Source organism: Cheilinus undulatus, linkage group 9 (assembly GCF_018320785.1).
Source record: "Cheilinus undulatus linkage group 9, ASM1832078v1, whole genome shotgun sequence".
NCBI lineage: Eukaryota > Metazoa > Chordata > Actinopteri > Labriformes > Labridae > Cheilinus > Cheilinus undulatus.
This window is the reverse complement of record NC_054873.1, coordinates 28228334-28250059: the sequence shown is the minus strand read 5'-3', so window position 1 is coordinate 28250059 and position 21726 is coordinate 28228334. Positions and strand designations below refer to the sequence as shown.

General features: G+C 38.4%; 1 protein-coding gene across 9 annotated transcripts in view; it reads right to left on the bottom strand.

Moving 5' to 3' along the window:
• Positions 1 to 21726, bottom strand: part of shank3a (SH3 and multiple ankyrin repeat domains 3a) — a 315840-nt gene that overhangs the window by 280372 nt on the left and 13742 nt on the right. For 7 of the 9 annotated variants that reach the window (XR_005992309.1, XR_005992308.1, XM_041794579.1 and 4 more), the window contains exon 2: positions 11504 to 11597. The exons of 1 other annotated variant lie outside the window; for it this stretch is intronic. The gene's annotated coding sequence lies outside the window, so the exon portion shown is untranslated. Of the gene's footprint in view, positions 1 to 11503; positions 11598 to 18316; positions 18386 to 21726 lie in introns of those variants that run through there. One more of the 9 variants, XM_041794580.1, reaches the window with a different exon arrangement.

Genomic DNA, 21726 nt, shown 5'->3' with positions numbered 1-21726 from the left:
AGTGTGCTCATCATCAGCCATGAAACACACTCTGATTACAGCCGTTATTAGTTACGCTGACTTGGACTGATTGGAAATTTAAATAATCAAGTTGATAGGTCTAACTAGGAGAAGTACAATACTTATTTACACACATTTTAGGCTTAAAAAAGCAGCATTTCTAGCTGTTTACTACATATTAGTAAAGTTCTCAACATTTAAAGTGGCCATATGTTTTTGCAGCAATTATAAAAATTAGCAACTTTTTAATTTGTTATTCAACAGGATGCCATTATGTGTGCTTTTGTGTGTACATGTTTGTGACACACTGTTAACCTAACAGAGCTAAATGAGGTGCTATCTCATTAGCCTCATTAAGCTGAACCTTTGTTTTAGTAATTGACATAAAAACAAACACTTGGTCCTGGAAGAGAAACTGCCAATTATTTACAGTCGCCTCCCACTTGTGTTGCTGTATGTATGTGTGTCTATAATTGTGAGTTTGTGTGCAGGATGAGTCATACTCCATATGGGTCCATTATTTATATAAAATGAAGCCCTGACCTGCTGATCCCTCCCAACTTTCTTCCTTGCATCCCTACCTGGAGGTTTCAATTTAATTTCCATGCCTGATTGAATCTCTACAAAAAGCAAAACTTCCAGAAAAAATCACAGTCATGTGACAGTTAAGAGCGGTGACTAAAATAGCAAACCACTACAGAAGGGCACATTGCCAAAATAGTAAAATACAGATTTAAAGGCACTCACTACATGATGCAAGCCCTGACAATTTTGTATATGTTACAGTTCAGTATATCAGTCTTTTCAGTCTTGCTTTACTAAGTGCAAAGGAGAGGAGCTGGTAACCATGGAGACCGCACAGCATCCCTGAAAGCAGGACAGAAGAAAGCCTTGGTCACACAATCTCACATCCTGTGCAAACGACCCTCTGCTTTGAAAGGCACAAGCATGCAAAGAAACTAAAGATCCATGCTGTCGAACTTTCTAGAAACTGTGAAATAAATCATCATAGTGACTGACATGTGGATTCAAGGTGATCACTTTCAGTTAAACGGGTGCTCAACACCTCCAGCAGCCATAATTCACACACTTGAATGTCTACGTGCACACAAAAATGCTGGATACTCTCCCTGGGACGTCTGTCAGCAGTGTCTGTGTTGTTGGGATGGTGACAAATGCAGATGAGAAAAGCAAAGGAAGGAAATGAGATTTTTGTGGGATTTTTTCCACACATGGTGCCAGATGACACTGCACAAAAACAAGCTAACACACAAACAATCACACAGAGAGCTCTGGCTAAAAAATAGATGTGAAAAAAAGAGGCAATCTTTTCAAATTGGAAAAAAACATGTGGTGATTGAACATGGAAGGATTTATAATCCATGCACCCTTTCCTTTGACTTAAAAGAGTCATTCAGTATCCAGAGTGAGCAACACTTAAGTATAAAAAGTTTCAGTATTGTTCAGAAGTTTAAGCAAATTTTTAATGGGTGCAACCCACATACTCAGCTCTACTGCTCATCCCATTCATGCATGTTCTTTACAAATGCAGCATCATTTAAAAGGAAAATAAACAGGCTTTCCACTGGTTTAAGATTTATTGCCAAGAAGCATTGTTACAAGAAGGTAATAATCTTCAAATAATCTCACAAATTTCCTTACTTTTGTGCTAAGTATATAGACACAAGTACACATGCATACACACACATCCTGGGTGATAAGAGGAGTGAGGAATGACCAAGGAATGTCTTGCTTGGCATTTGTAAACATCCAGACAGAGAGAGGGGAGAGGGATCAGGATTGAGTCTAAACTAACAGGATTGACACAGTAAAATCACTTAGTGCCATTCATTCCCACTTAAATAGTGTATATGAAATCCTAAATGGCTTATCTGACATAAATGGTGTCTAAATGCTGCTAAAGATGTAGTTTGGAAGAAAATTTGTGCAAGGAAAAAAAATCATTGCACTTATCTATTACAATTACAGTATGTGAGTACAACAGCTATCATTGACCTATTAGCAATATTACCTGAGAAGCTGTAAAATAGTTTTATGAAACATAATTTAAGGATTAAACTTCCAAACAGGATTAGATGTAGCTCTGCATTGAGCTGCTGCTGCATTACTGTTAAAATTATCATGTACTTCCAATATGGATGCATAAGAATTCCAATACACATTAAGGGATTCTGGTTACAAAAGTAACATTACAGATCTTATTGATTTTTTCTCCATAACATTACAGACAAGTATCAAAGACCATTTAAGTTTGATATTCTTTGCATCTTAGACCACTCTGTCTGGTTGCCCTGCAACGTTTTTCCTTTCCTGGAGAGCCACATAAGTAAACCAGATCTTTTCCCACTCTGCGCTATTATTTCCTGTCTTTATGCTAGGCTAAGACAGCTGGCTACAGCCTTCACTTGCAGAGCAAAGAAGCAAAAAGGGATCAAACAATGTCAACTTTGCACTAAAGGTGACATACTTGACCGAATGACACAACATTCAGAAACATTTCTAAAACCTTCTTCATGCCAGTGACTGGTGTCATGTCATGATTATGACAGTGTCATGTCAGTCTTATGCATACCCCTTCAAATAAAGTGTTATAGGTGAGACAAACTATTATAACAAACTGTAACAACGCAGTGTGATCATCATAGTATAACATCACACTGAAACAGCACACCCCAACAACACATTAAAATAAAGCAAAGTGACAACACTCTTTGACACCACAGTGTGGCATGTCATAAGCCCTATCCACACATGCCAGAAACTCATTAATTACCCTGGGTGAGCTTCATGCATGAGCCCAAACATCTCTGTTTTCATCCAGACTGTACCCTGAAATTCCCTATCATCTGTTGCCTGTCAGGCAAAGTGCAGGTAAACTGCTGTGACGAGGAGCAACTTTGTGTGCTTTGAGTGCCAAGGCAGTGTAGAACACACATGGAACAACATACTGTAGCAACACAGTGCAAGAATACAATGAAACAAACCCTTAAAATAAAACAGCCCAAGAGATTCTGGCTGCAAACATCAGGCGTCCACAAACACATGGACATCTCAGCTGTTGTTTGATAAATCGAGAGGACTCCTGGTGAAATCAATTCTCCTTAGCATTATGGGCTTCAATGTTTGTGATCAATTTGGATAGATAAATAGTGGTTTTATTCACTGTCTATTATATAAAAACGTGAAGTGCGTAATTCCTGATTGTCTTTTGACTTCTGGTGGCTGCCAGCAATGGTCTGAGTCTGTATACTCTAGAAGTTATTAGCTGTGATTTGTGCAAAAAATAAAAAAATAAAAAAATAAATAATAAGTTTTCTATAAATAATCATTAATAATGTCAATTATTATCTGTTCTGTGTGAGGATGTCACACTAACCACTGGGAAAAAACAAAGAACAGAAGTCAAAAGTTATTTACATCAATACTTGGACTTTACCCATGCAAACTGGCTGAAAGTTAAAATTATTATCATTGCTAAATATCTGCATATTTCAATGTTTATGATCAATATGGGTATTTTGAACCTATAATGTCATAGTTATGACAGGTTTAAGGTGCATGCATTTAGGGATGCAGGGTATCAGGTGCCCCTTACACAGCCTGGCAACACATTGGAACAAAACAATGTGACAACACATTGTAAAAACACAACGTGACAATATACTTAAACAACACAATGTGCTTTTCAGCAGGATGATGTGCCAAAAAGTGTTTAAATTTGGCAGCTGTTTTTAATTTTAGTCTTTAAATGAAATGCATTTTAGTTTTAGTCACATTTTAGTCATTTCTATCCTTTTTAGTTTTAGTCTAGTTTTAGTCGATGAAAACTCAAAACATTTTAGTCTAGTTTTAGTCCATAAAAAGTCCTCACATTTTAGTCTTTACTTTTGGCCCAAACATTTATTTTCTTGCCTAAATCTGGTACCAAATCATGGTAGTGTGTTCTATGCACTCTGCCAAACCTGTGGTCCCCGCTTTCTACAGCTGAGAGGCAGAAGAGATATAGATGTATTGTATTTTGACAGATTTACCCACAGTGGAGACATATTATAGATTTTGAAAGTGCGATGAAAACTACATTACATTTTAGTCTAGTTTTAGTCATCTTGATGAAAACTAAACTTCATTTTTGTTAGTTTTATTCATCGCGGATCTACTTTTGTCAGTCTTAGTCTAGTTTTTGTCATGGAAAAAAAGGCTGTTGATGAATAATTTTAGCCATAGTTTTAGACGACGAAATTAACACTGGTGCCGAACTCCATTTTTTCTCTGTCTTTCATTCATTAACTGTTTATGGAAGTATTAATGCTACCTTTAGTTGTGGACGGACCTACAGTGCTTTTTACTCACCTTACCACACATTTCCTGGTATCAGTGGCTCATATGGCACAACAGTTGTCTCTATAATTTCAGCGTTGAATTTTTGTAGTTTTGCTTTCCCCCCTGTCAACTTCATGCTCTGTCTGACAACATTTTCCTTGTTGTTACATTTCTTGATTGTGTGCATATCCTCTGTCTGATGTTATTCAACTGCACTGTTACACCTGGTCGGGGTGATGTGCTGGTTGAGTCAACCGTTACCCCTTGTCAATTTTACATGCTGTTATACCTTTTCCTTATATTCTGTCATCTTGATGTGCTTTTATGTCTCAATTCTTTGAAACGTTGTCAGAATTTGTTGTTATGCCTGGTTGTCGTGATGTATTATTTGACAGTATCATTTTCATATCCTGTCATCCAGTCAAGTAGCCAGTTGAGGTTAAAAGTTAAATTCAAAGATTTACTAAAAAACTATTATTTTCTGTATTTATTATAAAAGAAATAAACTTCTGTTTGCTCAAATGTTCCACCAGTAAATTGACAAAGTAGAAATCCAAAATTTGGGAAGCAAATTAAGTTGTTAAGGAAAATAGCCCACACATTGATAAATGTTAAGCATTTCAACACAGTCAAATAAGAATGTCTTTAAGACAACAGGATGCAACCAAAAGAACCTCATGTAGTAGCTGTTGTCCTAAAAGTGGTGGTCTCAGGGTCAAATCCAACCCGTGGCTTCTTTCCTACATGTCATTCCTCACTCCGTCTCTCCCTAGTTTTCAACAATATCTGAATAAAGGTATAAAAAATTAAATCAAATTAAATGTTAAAAAAAACGTAGCTGTAACTACTTAGAGATGTTATAGTGTATAACACTTCCTTTGTCAAGGCGGTACATAGTTGAGTGACAAACTAGCAGACATAGTGGCTTAGCTGTAGTTTTTACGGTATAAAGGAAAGGTAATGTTGTGCCACGTGTCCATGTTTGTTGTCTCTTCTTGGGGATACACTAAATAATCCCAGCATGCCCTGTTCCACACACTGATAAACCCATCCTCTGATACCCCTCAGGAGTTTTCTGTGTGTGTTTGTGCTGATGGGCTGACAAAACTATATAGTGTTACGTGCACTTAAAGCAGTCAACTATTTGTAACTATCTGCAGTCATGCACATGTACCATTAAAATATGTATGTGTATTTATTTATCCCCTTGGCTGTCTATAGTAGGAGTCCTATCTGAATCTCCATACTGGTGAATAAGCTTATTAAAGTCAGCGGTCTCAGCAGTCCAACGCTTCAAAGACAACCAATTACCATCCACATTACAAAGAGCGTAGTGATGTTAATGGATGTGTTGTTCTGCTTCATATCTTTTCAGCCGGGGATTGTCAGACTGTGGTGCAGTTCACTGATGAACCTAACAGGGCTTTGATTAACCTGGTAATAACAAAAAAAGACAAGTAATAGCACATTCCTGATTGTTAAGATAAATACATGAACTAAATCAATGAGTAGTCGGCATTGATGAAGCTGTTTGTGTACTTAAATTCACATACAGTCTGCAATGTTCAAAATCCTGCTATGAAAGACCAAGCCTGTGAGACACAATACATCAAGGTCTGCTCTCTTTCTCTCTGGCTCTCTCTCGGCTCTTGCTTGCTGCAGAGCTTTCAGTAGGTCGCTATGGTAACTTCAGCTTCCTGCCAAGATCACTTCCAATGCACCAGATTTGACATTTTTCCTTTTTCCATTTTCTCCTTTTCCTCCGTTCTCCTCTCCTCTCCTCTGCTGTCCATCAGTCAGTCTTCCTGCTCTCACTTCTTTGTGCTTCACCTAGATTGTTGAGGAGTAAGAAGCGTATCAGCATTGCACCCTTAACTCCAGTTGACATCAGATGAGCTCAGAGAGGCCTGAGTACTAAACCGTACAACTGTCCAACGAAGGTGAATTCGCATATTTTTTCCATTTAAATTTGAATTAAGATCATTTCAGCAATAGCTTTACGATATACAATGCATATTTTGGAAAAAGGCATGTATTTCTTTCACTTGATGCATAAATTCACACAATAGACAATGAGTGCATGAGTGTGTGTGCTGTTTGGAGTTTAATTACCTGTGGTAATCGGTGTAAATGTGTCAGATGTTTAGGGATTAGAGCTCCAGTCAAAGTGTGATTATTGCAGCGTTTCTCTTCACTAGTTTTTCAGGATGAAAGATTCTCGTGTCTCCACGTCGACTGGGAAATCAATTCATGTGTGAAACCTCCTTTGAAACCAAGCAACCTTTACATTGCAGACAAAGTACAATGTTTCCTCTTATTGCTATAAACAGTCTCTTTTGGATGTCGTGTTTGTAAGTCAATGTTTGAGCATCTTTTTGCTTCAATGGTAGTATTGTACATGAATAATCACTGAGTATCGCTGCAGCTGCTGATGTTATCTGGTAACCTTGCAAAGCTGAAGGATTTGCCAGACTCCCTGTCTGTCATTCGGCAAATCCATCCTAAAAAGCTCCAATGTACAACGCTTGTGCTACATCTGAAAATCCCTCTGACCATTCAGGGTCATTTTAGGAGAATGAGGCAGTAGCCACGGGCAGGGGTAAGTTTTACTCAAAGCTGATAGCAATGGCTGCCACCAGTCGCAATTAGCTCAGATGTAGCTATAGCATAGCTGCAGTTTAACAGAACTGGACAACATTTATTTAGTAAATGTAACATTTGTAACAAGTGAAGAGCAAAAGACAGCTATGAAAGCTTTTCATGACAGAAAAGGTGTTTTGGCTCTTCTGCTGACCTGCTTCAGCATGAGTTTGCTTGAGTTAAGAAGGTTGTACTATGAGTCATACAATGGCTGCTGGAGGAGCGATTAGCTCAGATGTAGCCACAGTGGCAGTTTTACCAAAACAAGGCCACATTACTTTATTAAACAAGAGCAAAGAGCCATGCTGAAAGCTTGTCATGATGGAAAATACGCTTCCAATCTTCTACCGACCTGCTTCGGCATGAGTTTGCAATCATTACAGGTGGGGTTAAGTTGTACTTTAAGTTGGTATATACAATTGCCGGAGTAGCAGTTAGCTCAGACGTAGCTGTAAAAAAGTGGCAGTATAATTAGACCTTGACCATGCCTATATATAAGTAACATGACTTTTTTATTATTTATAGGACTGTCAAACAATTAAAATATTTAATCGTGATTCATCTCAAAATCTTAATCATGTTAATTGTGATTAATCTACCATTTTTAAATTCCACTATTTTACATTTTAAATAGTTTATATTTCATTTTGGCTTTTGTCCGTCTTCAACTGAGAGTGATTAACTTCCTCTAAGGACATAGGCCTACTTTTATTTTGAAAGAAAACAATGATCTTCAGATAGGTAATTCAGAGATTCTGACTTGGAACTAACCACTGAAAGAGGAATTTATTATGGATTGAAAGAATGAAGAAAGTAATTAATAGACAAATTACTGACCTTAACTAATCATGATGAATGCATTTATGCTGACAGTCCTAATTACATATTTTATGCTCCCTACAAGTAATTGACTGTTTTATTGATTTGATATTATAGATTTACCTTCCCATTATTTGCCTGTTATGAAGACATAGGACTTTTCCAGGGACTTGAAACAGGGAATTTTTGGACTACCACTCTATCTGGTGCTTTTTTATGCACTCAGTGTACCTTTTCACATCCTGATTACTGATATGGGCTGCACAGGTCCCTATGCATGGCTTCTCTCCGGGTCCTCTAACTTCCCACCACCACCAAAGACATGCTTGTTAGGTTAATTGGTGACTCTAAATTGGACATAGGTGTGAATGTTAGCATACCTGGTTGCCTGTCTCTATATGTCAGCTTTGCAACTGACTGGCACCTGATCCAGGGTGTACCCTGGCCTGCCTCTTACCCAATGACAGCTGAGATAGGCTCCAGCCTCCCACGACCCCCAATTGGGATAAGCGTGGAGAAACTGGATGGATGGAATTACTGATATTATTTTAGATCCATTTGAAGCACACATTTGGCCTTAGGCCATTTGGTGCAAGAGGCTCCTACCTTTGCCTACTGGTAAAATGGCCTATGTTTATAGGAAAAGTTGAAGATAGTGATGAAGAGAACATTTTAAAACCAACAAAATATAAAAAATAAAAATAGAAAGATACTGAATGAATCCTATTAGGCATCTTAGCTATACCGAGGTTGGTCATTTGTTGGAACTTTTACTTCAGAAATTTACATATTTCATTGGGATTAAAAGCACCAAGGATGTCTGCAATCCTCACATTACCAAGTATAATTAGTCCTATAGGACTTAAAAATGTATTCAGTAAGTTTTCAGTGAGTGTTTTGCTCTGACCTTACACTTCAGTGCTGTCACTTAGCAACAAATGCAGTCCAGGACACTCAGAGGACATTAACAGACACTTAATAAAAGACACAGCCAGTGCTGACCAACACACACAGGTAAAGTTTCCCAGGAGCATCTGTTCTGATAGCAAATCACACACTGAGGTCAGGATAAATCTAGACTCACTGAGCACATACCCATGCACACAAGAAGATCACATTGATGTAGATTCACTTAAAGCCCCTCACTCTCTCTGCAGTTATCATGATTGCATGTGTCACCTATACCCTTATACACACACTGGACTGAATCCTGATTCAATGCCTCTCTCCCATGAGGAACCATTTGGCCAATAAGGTCTTACAACAAACCTTACATGCAATTACTTTTCTTGGTTTGTCTTGTAGTGGGGGCATGGCGACCTCACAAGGACAAGCCCCCTCCCTCTTTTCTGTCAGTCTGTCCCTCTTCAATATCTTCCTTTTCCTACACACACAGACAGACACAAAAAGAAACCAACTACAGTGTTGTGCCCAGCACTAATTACTCCCTGTATCTGCCTTCCTCTTAGCTTCCACTCTGGACTCATCGAGCTATTGGCTGATAGTTTGGTGGTGCTGAGCCACTGAGAGTTAGTGGAGGAGAAGACAGAGATCTGCTGCCTCTAAAGGGATGCTCTGGATTCATGCCTGGCTATGAGATGAGAGACTGTGAGACCTCAGCCCGGATATGTCTGTCCAGTGGCCACTCCTGGCAGGGCACAGAGAGACAATGAGGGCAACACTTGGGCCCAGATCTGATAAAGAAAAATCCATCTGAGAGATAAGGCAGATTAATCAGTATGCCTTGCATGTGTTAGCCTTGAATAGATATGGATTTAAAGATCTTAAGATACACAATTTGCATGCAAGCATCAGCATTTGTTTGTTCACTGGCTTTGGATGCAGGGCCAATACACGAACAACTGCCTCTGGCAGTCCATGTCTGTCTATTAATGATAAAGGATAATGCAAACCTTATGCATAAACATGTTATGGCAATATCTCTATCAATGTCACAATTAACAAACTTAATACCCTGTGAGACAGAAAAAGCATCACAGAGTCATACAAGCGTACAGGCACAGACTTGCTGCTTGTATTTCTGGAATGTTTTGCAGACTCACCGTTGCAAAATAAATGTAACTGGAAGGCCAGAAGAGCAATAATGAGTTTCTCTCTTTTCTTTTCTGTTTTTTGGCCAACAGCTGAATCGTGATCAGAGCAAGTCTGCTACCAAGACACGGAGCGGCCAGAAGGAACTGCTCCATGCATTTTTCCAACTGTATGCAGAGGGCACGGCTTCAAAGACAAACCCTCAGAACTCTGTTTCAACACTGATAATTGGGCCAATTTATATATAAACAAAAGGCAATAATTAAATCAGAAATGTAATATGTTTCACAAAGAGTCTGCAATCACCAAATTCATATTATTACTATCATTTTCTTCCATTTGAAATGGATAAACATTGTTGATATTGCTGATAATGAAAGTGTAACAATCATATTCTTTTATAGATGCTCCCCTGTGGTTTTCTGTAATTGCATTTACTTCACTCAGTATGTGATTGGGTGCCCATTTGTGCATGGCTGCTTTTCTGCTATCTGGTTCTTTGTGCACCTGGCTCTCTATCGTCTCCATTCAACGGATTTGGTGTTGCCCGTTTACTAATGTCTGGGTGTGTTTTGCAGCATAGCAGCTAAACACCGGGACAGAACCACAGATGCTGTAAGATTCTGAGAGAGCTTGTTCCCCATCTCTGCAGCATGTAAATTGCAGCTCCTCAATCAATGTCCAACTGTGCCTTTTTTCCTTCTCTGAGCCCAGCAAAAAAGAGGCCAGTGAGTTCTTTTACTATGTAAACAGCAGGTTATGGCTGTGACAGGGCCCTCCATCAGCTTCATGATCGCTCAGGCTGCTGCTCCAGCTCTCACTGATTATAATGGAGCTGCTAAATTGAGTTAACCACTGCTGAGAGCTTGGGGCTGCTAATAAGTGTACAATGGATGGATTAAAAAGTTAACCATCTGAAAACAAAGAGTACTTTGAAATAGAAGCTTGAGCTCTGTAAGCATAGAGTGTTATGTGTACAGACCAGTCACCTTAGACCTCTGTGCATCACAAAGTTGAGACTGACTGAGTGCCATCATTAAAATCCCCAAAATCCACAACCACAGGTTTGTAAGATATGAATAATAAACACACCTGTCACAAATAGATTTATCTCCATCCAGGTGGAACAACACTAAGTTAAAATTAAATTATCTGCTAAATTGGAGCTGTTGACTTGCCACTAATCCAAGCTCTCTTTGAATCAAAGAAGCCTTGGTGAGTAGATAATTTCATTTGAAGATGACAAAACAGTCGAGGAACAGCTGCTCTTCATCCACTTTCATCAGCACATCCAATAACAGCAACAGTATGCCTCACAAACCACACATTTACATCTGATCTCTGATATCTAGTTGATTTGTTCTTTAGAGAGTATTTTCATGAGCCGTTAGTAAGTTTCTACCCTATCCAGCCATGTGCTTTTATAATTTATTTATGTGCTTTATATTAGTTTTCCTATTTGTGAAAAAAAGTAGCTAAAACCCCCTCCCAGAGCTAACTCTAGAAGAATCAGACACAGACAGTGAACAGGTGAAGGCATTGGGTGCAACTGTGCTACAGCATAGATATACCTCTAAGCAAACTGTGGAGGTACAAAGGTGTGTGAAATGTTTTTGTATTCTGCCGGATAAAATGCCAGTCATCTACTTACATAGCCCAAGGTACGACCTTGTGCTGCATCACATCAGGGAGTGCAAGCTTCTGACTTCACCCTCAGAGACAGAGAGCCCATTAGAGAATAAAACCTGCATGAAACAAAATCAAGGGGGTGTTTCAATTTAGCTTTGACAAAACAAGAGTTAACCTGCTGCTTGGTTACATCTTGACTCGCACTTGACTTTATTCATATGGTGGCCATTTCACTGGCCTCATGCTCAGGATGGACAACCGAAATTACTGCTTTAATGTCAGAATGCTTTATCGGAGTATAAATGTGGGTGTCCCAGACTAACATAGTCTGATTGGTCAGATTGGATCCAAGTTGACATTGGCAACATTAGGGCAAAGCTGCCCATAAGGGGTGACAAAGGATATAGCATTTTAGAGTCCAGCAAAATTGGGGGTCCATGGAGGTTGGCAAAAATCATGGCCCATTGTGAGGTTAATCCATGATAACCGTATTTTATATCTAACCTGAATAATAAACAGTCTTATCAAAGCAAAAAAAAAAAAAGAAAAAAAAAAATGCATTTTATCTAATTGTTATTTTAATCAATATAGCGCTTTTCCCAAAAAGTTAACCCCTTTTCTTTAATTGGTCGTGATAAAAATGTGCATGGGTGTATTGAAATAAATCATTTTGACAGTCATGTCAGACTTCAAATCTAAGCCATGTTGTTTCAAAACAGGTTAAAACCTGAAAACAGTGGAATAAAAAGGTAAATGCAAAAATAAAGTAAAATGCAAAAATTAGCTAAAATTTCAAAAAGAAGTGGCAAACATGAGCGTTAAGCTGTAAAAAAAAAAATGGGAGAAAAGCAGCAACAATGGGTTAAAAGTTGCAAAAATTGACAAAATGCAGCAAAAGTGGGTTGAAAGTGGCAAAATTGGGCAAAAATGAAATATAAGTGGCAAAACGATTTGGCATAATTGAGTGTATAGTGGCAAAACAGTGGCAAAAATGACAAAGTAGGGTGCAAAACAGCAAAAATTGGCTCAAAGTGGCAAAAAGGGGGAAAAAAAAAACAAAAACAAAAAAAATGTTTAAAGAGGCAAAAAACATGGAGAACGTGAGTAAAATTGGCAAAAATAAAATGGTAATTGGGCTCAATAAAGTGATAAAAGGATAACAAGCAGCAAACATGGTTTTAAACAGGCAAAAAGAAGTAGCAAAAATAGACAGAAATAGTGTTGAAAAGGGTTAAATAGTAGCACAAACAAATAATTCCAACATTAGAACCCAGAAATATTTTGACACACTTTTCAGGTCCAAAAAGTGGAAAATGTTGGCCAGGATGCCAGCACCAATACCACTAATCCAACACATACATCGATGTTATCAGTGAATAACAAATGTGAAGGGCCCATTCTCTGGGTTTTTCAGGGGCCCAGCCAATTCTGTGGGCAGGCCTGATTAAAAATAAACCACATAAATAAACTAGAATGGCCGTCTGAGGCGGCAGACCCACGCCTAAGCAGCACCACCAAAGAACTCACGCCCCCATTGATTACTATAGTGTTCAAAATTCGAAGTGCGAGAAAAACCGAACGGGTGCGCAGATCATCACCAAAATCCAATCGATTCTTCCCTGCCACTATCCCAATATTCCCTGAAAGTTTGGTGAAGATCCCACTTTCTGTTCTCGAGTTATGTTGTACACATACAAAGAAACAAAAAAACAAACAAAGATACAGAACCTTTACATAACCCCCCGCCGATTTCATCGGTGTGGGTAACAATTTGTCTTCTAGATTCAGAATAGCAATTAATTCTATGATAGGACTTGAGTCATCATTTCTCTCATTCATTAAATCAGCATTGTGGTTAGCTGATAACTATATTACACATGCCCATTTACAATACACGAGGCTCATAGCCTGATCCTTATCCTGAGCCTGTCGGCTACTTACGCAGTTTAAGTGGTGGGTTATGTTAGTGTCAAGCTGTTTGACTAAAGTTATAAATAAAGCTTTTATTTTACTTTTATTCACATGCTCCCACATGTTTGAAGTTCTACATTTCCAGTAATTATGAGTTACTGGGAAACTACAAAAATGTAAAGGCCAGACAAGATGCCGCTGCTCCACTAGCTCCTCAAAATGGGATGATCCACTTTAAATTACTGGGATGATATGTTCATGCACACATTGAGACTGACTAAAAGTAGGAGTTAGCTTAAGAAATGCATTTAAGTTTATATTTCTACCTAGATAGGCTATGAGTCATGATTTGTTTGGAAAAAAACAGACATTAAATTAGAACTAGACATTAAAACCCCCAGCTGGTCGCTGGAAGGGAAAGATGCTTGTTTCATAAGCAGATGTTTGACTATGAGTTTGGCAGTTCAGTGACACTTATAAGGAGAAAAGAAAAATAATCTATCCGGGTAAATTTAGGGTGGGCTATTTAGGGTATTCAGCATCATTTCACTGCTCCTCAAATGATCAGCAATTGAAAAGACATTTAGCTCTTTAAATCCAGAGGGAATAGGCTACTGGTCAAATTAAATGATTACACAGCATAGCCTACTTACTCATAGTTTAGATCCAGGAATAGCTTACAATAGCATTCAGCTTCCTATTATTGAGCAGGTCGTGGCTGTGCTAACATTACCTCTTTGTGTCGGGCATGACAGTAGCCTAAACGTTAAAATTCAGCTAAAAGGTTATTATAGAGGGAAGGTGGCTGAAATCTAAGCAGCTGTTGCTAATATGTTTTGATGTGTTACTGAACATTAAAAGGGTGAGAGTAGCACTTACCCGGACCAATTACACAGTCGGGGTCCCAGTCATATCTGTTGATACAGCAGTTTGATACTACTGCAGCATTACTGTGTCTGCTTTGAGAGTTATATCAGAGAAAAATGGCCGTCACCTGAATATAGTCAACAGGCATCAGTTCAGATAATGCCAGCACTCATACCACAGTGGTTCCATCCTGACCATTTTAGGGTTTACAAGCAGATTGCCAGCATAACATCTAGTGAGGCTCATCTGCCTGTCTTAATTGAATGAATGAAACCAGCTAAAATGCAAACTGCTTTCACATAGCTTTATCATCAACAACAACAACAACAACAACAACAACAAAACCATTATTTTTTTCAACTGCATGCACTCATAGAGCTGTTTGTTTTTCAAGGCAAAATCTCCTTCCTCTGAGGTTTCATTAAACCTTAAGGGAGGAAACACTCATTTGTTTTTTATAGTTATGCACATGTAAACATAGAAATCGCCTCCACCAAACAACATTATTTATGCTGGGGTTCCTTTAATTTAGAACATTTTGTTTGATTAAAGTTTGAGTGTTTGCCATGGCAACAGCCTTGAGTGGTTCAATAACAGACATTTGATTGCAACATGCAATCCTTTCTTGATTTGAGTAGGAGTTACATTTCAGAGTAATCTATAACTTTATTAAGACGTGTTGTTAATATTGATCCACACGCACAATAAGATGCAGGCAACTTCTCATCAACCAGCAGTAAATAAGTAAATGAATTAGTAGCTCAATCAGCAGGAGCAACAAGAGCCATTACATCCAACACATACAGACTCATACAGTCATCTTCCAGAGGGAGATTAAATGAAGGAAAGGAGGAGGCAGGGGGAGGAAAAGACTCATGAACCTAATCAGAAAAAAAAAGATGATAGAACATGAAGTAACAGCATGCTTCAGTTGAGTGAATTTTTGAGGTCACCCTAATGTTAAACATCTACAAAAAATCCTTGAAGATGGAGGGATGGAGGGCAGAAACATAAAGTAAGAGAAAGCAATGAAGAGGCAAACTGGCAGTGAAAATGAGAGAGACAGCAGAGCCAGAGGCAAAGTCAGCTCTGTCATTACAGTGACGATTAGATCAGCAGGAGGGGTGAACCAGGGAGCAGAGATACTAAACATCCCCAACACCGCTGATGGGCTCTGACTTGACCTTTAGGGGTCAATGTGCTGACATGACCCTGCAAAAACGAACACATAAACCAACAACTTAATGAACATAACATGGGTGACAACACCACACCATAATAATACATTAAGCTGAAGTGGTATCCATACTATTGATTCCCAAACATGCCATGAATTTAAAAAATAAATGGGAAAGAATAATGACATTGAAGGTCTTCCTTCACTTTTTTTTTATAAATTTGGCACTGAAGTGAACTAGTTTAAACTTGTTAACAGCTGAGATTAAACTAACAACTGTGCTAGGCCTTCATTACCCATAACAGATTATTGCTAGGCAATAAAAAAGTAATAGTAGTAATAGTAATAGTAATTCAGGTGTTTAATCTCTGCTGGTTCTATATTAAAGAACATTAAATGGAAATAAATGACTTCACTTTTAGTCTGCATTGATTGAGTTTATATTTACAGTGAAAAACATAAGAAAATGCTAAAATACATAGATTTATGACACTGGGAGGCACTATCCTACTATATAGTTAGAATTGTACTTTTGATACAGTAAATATTGAGACTGATACATTTAATTTGCCAGTCTGATTCAATGCAGAATCCTGAATACATGAATCCATCGCTGATGCTCATATTCATGACACTACACAGATAATGTAAATGTATTTTAAGACACCATTTCATTGAAAGCCTGCTGTTTCAATAATCTGCCCCCTCTTTACTCTGCATGATGTTATTCTAATTACCTAATCAAACCAGTGAACTCTAAACCCTGTGAGCTTGTGTGATGATAGAGAAGATCATGTCATGCTGGAGAAAAATTACCCTCATCAGATTTCATCTGTTGAGTAAGTGGCTAAATGTCAACTTAAATGTCTGCAAATACATGCATGTATTTTGACGTTGAAGTCTCCCAGGGGTCAGTTATGTGAATTGTATTCAGACACAAAAAGCATGCTAACACCAGTTCCCATACTGAATTTTGTATGTTTGATCAAATTTCACAGCTGTGATAAAAATTCATCTCTGGAACTCATCTTTCACAGCACTTCTTTGGATGAGGTTCCCCAGTCCTTAAGTAGTGTTTGTGGGTAAATATCTAACCTACTTTGTATGAGAATATTCATAATAATTACACTATTTTTGGTACAGCTCACACCTTTTATTTAACACACTTAATATCCTCAGTGGATGTGGACTGAAGCTTTGCTACATTAACAACACTTTGAAGCACAGATGTAGCCCACTAGTGTAAAGCACAGCTGTGTGTGCTGTGTTAGAGAGTTACATAGGTCCTCTAAAATTATGATGGCAGTGTTTAGATGACATAGATGGTATACTCAATGTCTGAAACACTGTAATTTGAGTCAGGCCTAGGCTGAACATAGGCAGCTGCATCAGACTGTGCCTTGTGGTAATGTAGTCACTGTAACATCATAAAGGTTAAAAAGTATGATGTGATGACATACAGTGCATTCAGAAAGTATTCAGGCCCCTTTAACTTTTTGTCAGTTTAGTTATGTTGTAGCCTGATGCAATAGTAAAAAAAAAAAAAACATTTTTATTCTCACGACTCTGTACTAACTACCCCATAAAGACAAAGTGAAAACAATCTATTTCTTTTGAGACGTTTCTACAACTTGATTGGAGTCTATCTTTGGTCAAATAAATTGGTTGGACATAATTTGGAAAGGCACACACTTCTACAGAGGGCCACACAGCTGGCAATGGTATCAGAGCAAAACCCAAGCCATAAGGTCAAAGGAACTGCCTGCAGAGCTCAGAGACAGGATTGTTGACAGGCACAGATCAGGGGAAGGCTGGAAAAAATTCTGTTGCACTGAAAGCTCCCAAGAGCACAGTGGCCTCCATAATTCTCTTATGGAAGATTTTTGTCACCACCAGGACCCTTCCAGGGGTGGTTGACCGGCTAAACTTAACAACTGGGGGGAGAAGGGCCTTAGTAAGAGAGGTGACCAAAAACCTGATGATGAGCCCCAGAGATCCTGTGTGGAGATGGGAAAGATCCAGACAGGCAACCATCACTGCAGCCTTTCACTGATCTGGGCTGATGGAGGAGTGGCAAGCCTCAGTGCAAAACACATGAAAGCTCACTTGGTTTTCACGTGGAGTTTTACAAACTCCAGGTGGAGCAGTGTGGGTTTTGGTAGGGAACATGGGCAACCGGGTGGAACGTGAGAGTATCCTTAGAGTGTGACAGACAAAGTGCTGAGAAAAATCTCAACGAAAATATTCTGCATCCAATTTCAAGTGATGATATGACTCATTGCTGATTCAGTTGTTATTTGTTTTTCTTTTTAAGGCCACAGAAATCAAAGTTAATCTGTCTATGAGTGGGTGGGGCTATCTCTCTTACCCAATGTAGTGGCAGGGCTAAAGGCTGGAGGCAGAGGAGACAGAGGGGCTCACAAAACATGTTTAAGCCTCAGAGCAAAACCAAAAGAAACTGAGGGAAGTTCCGTCCTTTCAGTGTGAAGAACGAGCTGTGTGCTTGGTTCTTCTAAAAAATTAAAAAAAAAAAAAAAAGAAAGAAGTTCTTGTCTTTGGATTTCCAGATAATGCATTGGCTGTACAGTTAGTAGAAAATTTGTCAGAATAGTCACGCAAATGCATGTCATTTCACGACAATATCAATGTATAAGGACAAAATATATGGGAGCAGATGGCTATGACAGTTTGTAAGAATCTGACTGGATGACTGCATAATAATATGGGTTGACAGATTTTTTCACATAAATATGGCCAACAAAGTTCTAAATACAGGGTAAGCTTCAATAAATATCAAAATTATTCAAATACAGTTCTCAAGCTTGGTTTTGAAATCCCCATACATTTTATCTGACAATGTTTCAATCAAAATTCACTTACGGTTTATTTTAAGATGCAATGACAAAGCAGCACGACGACCTACACAAGGGTGGAAGTTTGGTTTTCAACTATACCTGAGCTAGCTGGAGAGATTTTCAGTGTCACTGTCTAATTTCAGACACACACACAATGTTTAACCTCCCACAGAGGCTGCCCGTTAGTTCATTGACCTCAGTTTTGTGGGTTTTTGCTGTTGCCAACTCCCTGTTTGTGAAATGGCATCAGCAGTGAATGGCACGTAGGAGAGAGTGGGAGGAGATCTGAAAGTGACAGATGAGTCTGACTCTGGCCCCACAGTGCTTGTCTCATCCGAGATGGGGGGTTAAAGACAAACAGTCAATCATTCTTTGCAGTAGCTCCCCTTATAGGCTTCGCTCTGCCAAAGAGGGATGAAGGAGAGCTTCAGATTCAGCCTCAAGCTACAGAGGAACACCACTTTAGACAGAGGTGTACATTTTTCTTTGGGAACACTAAACTGTTTTCAATAGGTTCTGAACAAAGAATAAATGGAAAACTGGGAAGATATTTGATGGTTTTAAAGTTTTTTTAATGAGTCCCTAAGTTTGCGGAAGTGTAAGCGTTCTTTATTTCTTTATCTTTGGGTATACTGGCTTTTTTGACCAAGAATAATTACGCTGAAAAAACTACAGCAATGCTGTTGTTGGATTGATGTAATTTTTTTATTTTTATAACAGCCTAAAATTATTGATTTGTTCATTAAATCTAAATCTTCTAAATTATCTTAATCATAGGTTCTCAAAGTGCGGCCTGCGAGCCAATGGCGGCCCGAAGGAACATTTCTGGCAGCCCACAATTGTTAAGACAGGAAGCAAGGCACACTGAAACTGACTGTTCTAAATAAGTTTTTACATATATTCTGAAATAGACTGCACACAGGACTGTTATATCCCAAATTTGACTGTAAATAGTAGAAAACCCCAGGGATTTTGTGTGCATTACAATGTTTCTCAAGGTTTGCTCAAGTTTTGCCAGGTTAAGCCTCTTCTATTAATTAAAATGTGTTTATTGCACATTACTGGATGCAGACCAATAAATGTAACTGTAGAGGTGCAACCTGGTTATTAAAATGATTACAAATGGGATTTTTTTTTCTGTTTTTTTCCTTTTTTTTTCCTTCTGCAGCTCTCAGTCCAATATTTGGTTCCTAAATTGGCCCTCAGCGATCAAAACTTCGAGAACCCCTGATCTTAATGGTTGAACCTATATTTTTTGATTTAAACTGGCAGCTGGACACCAAATTAAATTCTGTCATTGGATCAATGTATTTTTATTGCGTTAAGCCTGCTGTGCACATAAGGTACTTCGACCTCCAAAAAAATGCGCATTAGGTTAACTGGTGACTCTAAATTGGCTGGGATAGGTTAAAGCCCCCCCACCACCTGCAACCCCCCAAAAACAACTATTATTTCTTAATTGAAACAACCTAAAAATTGACATTTCAACAACCTTTATAAAATGGTTGTATGAACTTAAACATTTTAAGTTCAAATGAGTGGAATACTCATATCGGTTGATTAAGGGAAATTTTCATTTTTAGTTTAGGACAATCTAAAATAATTAGGTTTGCTAAAACATTAAACATAGTTTCTATGAACTTTACATTTACCTAATTTAAAAAAAAATTTAATTGATTCAATCGAAAATGTTTTGTGTGATTACTTCATTTTTTTTTTTTTAAGTTCAACCAGTGTTTTACTTTTTTCAGTGTAGGTAGTTCAAACCACACAAACTATCATGGATGCAGATGGACATAAAACATAAGTCAAAAAGATTTCTGTTCCTCTGAAAACAGCTATAAACCTGCAGCAGCTTTGTTCATAATTTCTCTGTTATACACTGTAATCTCTGATGATTAGGGTTTCTCTAGAGCAAATACACTGTGTGTGTGTGTGTGTGTGTGTGTGTGTAAATGCACGTGTTTCTGAGTAACCATATCACCGGGGCATGATCATTTCCTTAATCATGGAGGGATTCTCAGAGGAAGAGACTTTAATATAGCCAATTATTCTGCTCTCCACCATTAACGATGACAGATATTGGTTTTAGAGGCAACACAATTTGGAAAGATATCCTCTTTGTTTTAATGCAGAGCTACACAACAGTGAGCACACTGCAGCATGCTCTTCTGAAAGATTGAACTTTAAAGGAACAATTTAAGACATAAATGACTCATGTCTGTACCCTAAAACTCAAACTGAAATCCAGGATCGTTCATGCAAGGATATCCATGTCATGCCCAAGCACGTCTGATCCCCAAAGTCCACTTTGTTTGTCTTGTGTGAGTGCGCTGTACATTCTCTGGCACATAACACTTCCCTGGCAATGGCACAGATGGAGGAGGTGGGCTTGACATGATAAGGTTGCTAATGGACGAGCACAAGCATAGGTATGTGACACTGAAGTGACATACAGTTGTGGTGCCTTGCATAATTGAGAAATCCAGAAGTCTTAGAGGGTCGTATCTGCCCCAAACAACCCAAAAGAAGCCACACAGTCATAAAGTTGAAGTCAGGTTTTCTGTTTTGTTCTCCATTGTGCTCATGTAAACATTGCAATGAGGGTGGTTTTACGACATGATGATGTATGCACAAGAAGTAATTGTGCTGATAACCTGGCCTACAGTGAGCCCCCTTGAGGAAGGAATTTCTTGAGAAAGATTCAAGAAATACATACTCCCCTACATTAATTTGCTATTTTTACACTTTAATTGTTGTATTGAACAACAACATATCAGCCGACAAACTTTTAAGGTTATAGTACCTGGATAATATTACTTAAAGCCAGAACCTGGCCAACTTTTTACTCCTATTTCTTTTTATTAATGCTAAGATAAGCTAACTTCTTCCTGCTTATAGCTTCTTATACATCCTCCAAATATATCTGGCTGGGACACAGTGCAGGCCAGACTGCATAATCTTAGTGTTTACACAGACTGTGTTTTAGCTGCAAAAACAGTCTACAGATACACACACTGAAACAGTGGTGACAGGTTAAAAATTGCTGGTTTTATTTCAATATGACTGGCACATAACATTTTCATTGTCTTGCACAGAGCAGCACAAAGCTTTCAGGAAGCTCCTTTCTCTTGTTGTGTATGAGAGATGCTACTGAGCCATACCACTCTGTCTAATCAAACCTGTTAGTATGCCTGGCAAAAACAAACAAACAAACATTTACGGTGCCAGTTTAGCTCATGTAGAGCCCCACCACATGTGCAAAGCTTTAATCCTTGGAGCATTGATAGCAGCTCGATACCAGATCTCAGCCCTTTGACACGTGTTCCTTACTATCTAGCTTCCTTTTATTTCATGTCTCTTCAGCTATCATATAAAGTGTCAATAAAAGTATTCACCCCCTTGGATATTTTACCCTTTTATTGATTTTATAAA